Consider the following 6,743-nt stretch of genomic DNA (forward strand, 5'->3'; position numbering starts at 1 on the left):
ATTTAAATTCTTTGTATTATTTTTGTACCGAGTGTCACAATTATATAACTCCATTGATAATAGATACTAATGCATTCACTTGTATTTGATTGTAAACTTTAATTGTAGCATACGTTATCTCACCATTAAAATCATCAATAAATTCAAATGTTGAAAATTTAGGGAATTGGTATTCATTTTAATTTTATTCCATCAACATACATTAATGAACTTTTCAACGAACTAAAGGAGGTTTTTTGAACATATTTTTTGTATTAAATTAATATACACTTTTCAATAAATATTATTATTCTCATTTCTATGTAGAAAATAGTGAGATATTAATACAATTGTCTGCCACTAATTAATGTTGAAATCTTTTTCTACCTATATTATGTTTAAAATTCGAATTTTGAAAAAGTAGTGTGGGTATTTTTATGCTGAACTTTTTTTACTCTTATATTAAGTTTAAATTTCGAATTTTAAAAGTTACTGGAATTTTAATAGGCCTGGCAAATACCAATGCAGGAGTTAGTGAGATCTTAATTGAGTTTTTAAAAATATGAAAAGTTATTATAATAGGAAACATTTCAAATTCCTGTGGGTGTGAACACAAAGCTGAAAATAATTTAGAAATTTGAATTTGATATTATGAATCAAGACAATTACAATATGAGAAGTTGAAATAATAATTATTTTCTGGGTACAGAAAATAAGAGCCCCAAACACAACAAAATGAAGAAACACTCTCTAAAAAAATATGAAATTAATATGTTGTGCTATTAGAAATTTATCCATCGGTTACAAATTCTTTTTCAGCATCAAGACAAAAAACTATTCACAGGCATCGAAGACGTTGAAGACAAAAAACACAGGCAAGCACTACACAGCATCGAAGACATTGAATACAGGCAAAAAACTATTCACAGTAGCAAGAAACATGAAACATTCCATCCTGAAAAACGAAATAAAGAGAATAAGTATACAGAATACAAAACAAACAAAAGAGAATTAGTATACAAAAAATGAAAACAAATTAAGATCATTTGTTTATAAAGGAACCAAAAAAAAATACAACATCAGCTACAAAAACGAACGAAGAAACAAAACATAGGCAAAAACTATTCACAGTAGCAAGAAACCTTCCGCCCTGAAAAATTAAAAAAGAGAATCAATATACAGAACACAAAACGATCAAAAGAAAATTAGTATCTCTTTTTTTTTGTATCTCGAGTAAGTGGAATTAAAACACATTAATTATGTGAAAGGGTAATTTAGTCAAATATAATTATCAACATCAACATCTTTATCCCGAACTTAGAAAAATTATATTTCCCTAAAATTAAATATATTCAATTATTTTCACAACCCTTGTCTAAAACCTTAAACGACAATTGTTCCGGGTTTATACATCCGGGTATCAATAGTCAAGGAGAAGAGTTGATAGAACCCGGATGGGGTTTTACCCGGAAGGGAAGTCGGCCAAAATACTATAACCCAAAGTGGGCCCTACCACGATTACATGATGGGTTTCTATAACTACCCACGTTCACAATAACCACATATGGAAGGGTTATATATACCAAAGACCATAACTAACAGAGGGGATAGACAATAATCATACTAATGTTCATACAGAACATTTGGCGCTGTCTGTGGTAAAAGGTAAAAAGATTCCTATGCATATTGTTGAGTCATGGCAAGCAATTACCATGATGAGGGAGCGGAAGACGACGGAGGATACCTAGGAGAGGAAGATTCTTTCCGATCCAGTGGAAGGAATCGGTCTCTAGACACCATTGGAGAAGTTTTGATTCAGTTAGTGGAGGATATCAGGAATAGGCAACATCTAGAAGGAGGGCAAAGGAGACGTGGAGCAGAGGAAAGGCATCTTGTAGAGAATGAGCAGCAATCACCCAACAGAGGACGAGATTCTTTGTCTCCTCTTCCTAACTATATTCCTTTATCACCTCCAACAGTGGGGGGAAATAGAAGGAATGAAGGGAGGAGATGACAACTTTGTCAAGAGTCAAGGGGTTCTCCAGAAAGGGGAGGCTATCAAGGCGGAGGACGAGGAGCAAATCCGCGGATAGGAGAAAGGATACTTGAGGATTATGCCCGGAGAACAGGCCGGGCTAGGAAATATCAAAATAGTGAAGATGAACAGGTGGAAGAAGAGGTGACATGGGAGGAAGAACAGTATTTAGGAGCCCGTCAAGGTTATACTCGGCGAGATGAACGAGAGGTAAACAGAGGTCGATATAAAGAAACTTATCAAAGGTGGAGGCCGGAAGGAGGAAGAAATTATAGCAATCGCAGAGGTGAAGTTCCACGAGACGATACCGAGTACCATTACTGGGGTAGAGATCAAAGTCAAGGAGATGGAAGGCGACAAGCAAATTGGGATTATCAGCATTACGGACCAGGGAAGGCAGAAGGCTGGGGTCCTCATTATGGCAATAGACAAATGGCCAATAGGGAGCAGGATGTACCCGTTTGGAATGGACAACTCGGAGGAGCTCAACAAGGGATTCTGGCGCCCCCCATTAATCAGGGACCATCAGGAACTCCTTTGTCGGGGAGGCTTAGAGCAGAACCAATCCCGGTTTGGTTTAAGCAACCAAGTGACATGAAGGCGTATGATGGAAGTTCAGACCCAAAGGAGTTCGTGACCGTGTTCCGGGCATCAATGTCCTTGTGTGGCGAATCAGATTCATTGTTGTGTCGAACATTTCCTGTGTTTTTGAGAAAACAGGCTTTGGAGTGGTTTACGGCTTTACCAGATAACTCCATAGAAAGTTGGGTGGACTTAACACAACAGTTCGTGATTGCGGACGCCAGCCTAAAACAACGCAAAATTTGTGCGGAGTAAGACAAAAGTCCGGAGAAAAGTTGCGAGATTATTATGAACGTTTTTAGGCAGAAGCAAGACAAGTTAAGGGTTTAGAAAATCAAACGTACCTGTTGTTGTTCACTACTGGATTACAACCCGGAGGAATTGCCAACTCGTTAGCCAAAAAGGCTCTGGCTACAAAGGAAGATTTGCTAGAAAGAATCAGAAAGTATATTGATTTGGAAGAATTTAAATCTTCTCAAAAGCAAATATAAAATTAAGCCATTGGGATATATCCCATTAAGGATGACAAATGGTGTGAATTTCATATGGGTACAAGGCGACTGTTTTAATTTACAGAACGTCATTGAACAATTGACAAAAGGGTCACTGAGAAGAGATTGATGTAGCAATGAGGACAAATCATACCGTAGTCGGAGCCCACCAGGAGGAAGAGGACAAGAGGCAGGCAAGATTTCACAACAAAAGCAAACATCTCCCAATCAAGTCCAGTTGGGTCACGTGTGTACTATACAATGTCGAGTAATGCTCGAAAAAAGCATTTAAAGATGTGCATGGGGACGGCAAGTAGTTTTTGATGACCTGGATGATGAGATAATTGAAGAGTTTAAAAGTCATTTCTGGGCTGCTTCTTGTCGCGTTTGATGTTGTTGACCCGGGGAGCTAGGTGGACATTATATTTTTGGATGCGTTTAGAAGAATGGAATTTGTTAGCTTTCACAAGATATAAAATTAAGCCATTGGGATATATCCCATTAAGGATGACGTTAGGCAAGGCGCCCGCGCACAAAACGGTCACTTTGATGTTGTAGAATTGAGCTGCGTACAATGTTATCTTGGGGCGGCCATTTATGAAGAAGTTTAAAATCTTCTTGTCGATTGATCAGTTGGCTATGAAATTTGTGGCCAAAGATGAGTCAGTAGCTACGACAAAGGCGGACCAAGTGGTTGCTCGGAGTTGTTATAATATGAGTCTACGAGTTCCACAAGCAGGTAAGGAGAAAAATATTGTGGAACCACCACAACAAGCCAAAGAAGAAAATGTACAAAGAGAAGAAGGAAAGAAAGAAGAACAAGTAATGGTGGTGGAGATGGACCCTCGGGAGGAGGACAAGGCGGACAGGCCGGAACCCGCCGGTGCAATGGAAGAAGTTCAATTAGGGATATCTCCACAGCAGTGTACTAAGATAGGGTCCGAGTTGGAGCCCGAGGTGGCAGAGAGTTTGAAGTATTTGTTGAAAAAGAATGCTGATTTGTTTGCATGGAAACCTTCAGATATGCCCGGTATGGATCCGGCATTGTCTTGTCGTCGCTTGGCAATGACCCCAGGAGCAAAGCCGGTAGTGCAGAAGAAACAGAGATTTTGTTTAGAAAGGAGGAGGGCCATTGAAGAAAAGACACAAGAGCTTTTGGAAGCAGGGTTTATTAGAGAAATAGAATATGCTACGTGGCTAGCCAACCCGGTGCTGATAAGGAAGCCAGATGGGAAGTGGAGAATATGTACAGATTATACAGACTTGAATAAAGTGTCCTAAAGACCCATTTCCTTTACCAAGTATTGATCATTTAGTAGACAGAGCCTCTGGGTACAAAGTGTTGTCATTTATGGATGCATATTCCGGGTATAATCAGATACGGTTATGGAAGGAAGATCAAGAAAAAACAGCGTTCATAACTGATAATGCAGTGTATTGTTATAATGTCATGCCATTTGGATTAAAGAATGCAGGAGCGACGTACATGAGAATGATGAACAAAGTGTTTAAGGCACAAATGGGTAGAATGTTGGAAGTATACATGGATGATATGATTGTGAAGTCGGGGGACGGTAAGACACATTTACAAGACTTGCAGGCGGTGTTCGAGCAGGTTAGGAAGCATAATATGCGCTTAAACCCAAGTAAGTGCGCTTTCGGGGTTCCAGCCGGAAAGTTTTTGGATTTCCTGTTAACAGAAAGGAGAATTGAAGCTAACCCAGACAAGTGTAGAGCAGTGATGGAAATGAAAAGCCCAGAGAATATTAAAGAAGTCCAAAAGTTGAACGGGCGAATAACAGCTTTGTCCAGATTTTTGGCCAAGTCTGCACAGGTGTCTTTGCCACTATTTCAACTTCTAAAGAAGAGAAGTAATTTTGCATGGACGGAGGAATGTGAGATAGCATTTCAGCGCTTCAAAGAGATGTTGGCTTCGCCGCCAATCTTAGGAAACACGGAACCAGGTGAAGTGTTATACTTATATTTATCTGTGTCACAGGAGGCTGTTAGTTCAGTTCTCGTCCGAGAAGGGAAAGATGGGAAACAACAACCGGTATACTTTATAAGCAAGGTGTTACAAGGAGCAGAAACAAGATATCAGCATGTAGAGAAAATTGCATTTACACTGTTGATTACAGCAAGGAGGCTTCGTCAGTATTTCCAATGTCATCAAGTGGTTGTTCGGACTAATCAGCCAATAAGGCAAATGTTGCATAAGCCAGACCTCGCAGGTTGGATGGTAGCGTGGGCAGTGGAGTTATCTGAATTTGGCATTCATTTTGAAGCGCGCAACGCGATCAAAGCAAAAGCTTTAGCCGATTTCGTGGTAGAGATGACACAACCCAGAGGGAAGCAAGAAAATGTTTGGTGGAAGTTGTTTGTAGAGATGACACAACCCGGAGGGAAGCAAGATAATGGTTGGTGGAAGTTGTTTGTGGACGGGTCGTCCAACAAAAGAGGCAGTGGGGTAGGGGTTATAATAGAGAACCCGGATGGAGTGGCCGTAGAACATTCGCTGGCATTGGAGTTTCCCACGAGTAATAATCAAGCAGAGTATGAAGCAATGATTACCGGTTTGGTTTTGGCAAAGGAGCTCGGAGCCGAGCTCCTAGAGGTGTATAGCGATTCCCAATTAGCAACTTTGCAAATTAGCGGAGTATACCAAGCTCGAGGGGAGATTATGATTAAATATTTGGCAAGGGTACAGGAGTTGATGAAAGAATTTAGGGAGATCCGAGTAGAGCACATTCGGAGAAACGATAATGTTAGAGCAGATGTGTTGTCAAAGCTGGCGAGCACTAAAGCCTCAGGAAATTTGATGACCATTATAAAGCAGAATATTTGAGCTCCGAGTGTGGTGTGGATGGTCGAAGAGGCGGATTGGAGAAGCCCAATTATAGAGTATTTGGAAAAAAGAAAGGAGCCAAGAGAAAAAATGGAAGCAAGTCAGCTTAGGAGAAGAGCGGCTTGGTTTGTCAGGATAGAAGGACAGTTGTATAGAAGAGGGATAAATTCTCCTTTGTTGAAATGCATAGCTCCACCGAACACAGAATACGTGTTAGAAGAAATACACGAGGGGATCAATGGACATCATCTAGGAGGGAATTCGTTAGCCAAAAAAGCTATACGAGCAGGATATTTTTTGCCAACAATGGGAGAAGATGCTAAAAAACATGTACGCAGATGTGAACAGTGTCAGAAGTTTTCTAATGTATATCAAGCTCCTCCCGAAGAGTTGTTCACAGTTTCATCTCTATGGCCATTTTTTAAATGAGGAATGGACCTGCTAGGTCCGTTTCCTAGAGCAGCCGGAGGAGTGAAATACCTGATAGTGGCAGCAGATTACTTCACCAAGTGGATAGAGGCAGAACCCGTCGCCACCATAACTGCTCGGAAAGTCCAGAAGTTTTTCATTGGGAAAATAGTCTGCAGGTTTGGTATTCCGGCTATAATCATAACTGTCCACAAACAAACGGGCAAGTGGAATCGGCAAACAAAATTCTGACAAACGGGTTAAAAAGAAGAGTAGAAGCGTGCGTTTAAAATGACTTACGGGTTCGATGCAATGTTACCCGTAGAAGTTGGAGAACCATCATAGAGAAGGAAGTTGAGTTCCGAAGATAAAGAGAAAGAGAATAGTGAGTTGATGAAGATTG

The sequence above is a fragment of the Gastrolobium bilobum genome, unplaced genomic scaffold (assembly GCF_033153095.1).
Source record: "Gastrolobium bilobum isolate Gb01-03AN ecotype WA unplaced genomic scaffold, APGP_CSIRO_Gbil_v1 utg154644, whole genome shotgun sequence".
Classification (NCBI taxonomy): Eukaryota; Viridiplantae; Streptophyta; class Magnoliopsida; order Fabales; family Fabaceae; genus Gastrolobium; species Gastrolobium bilobum.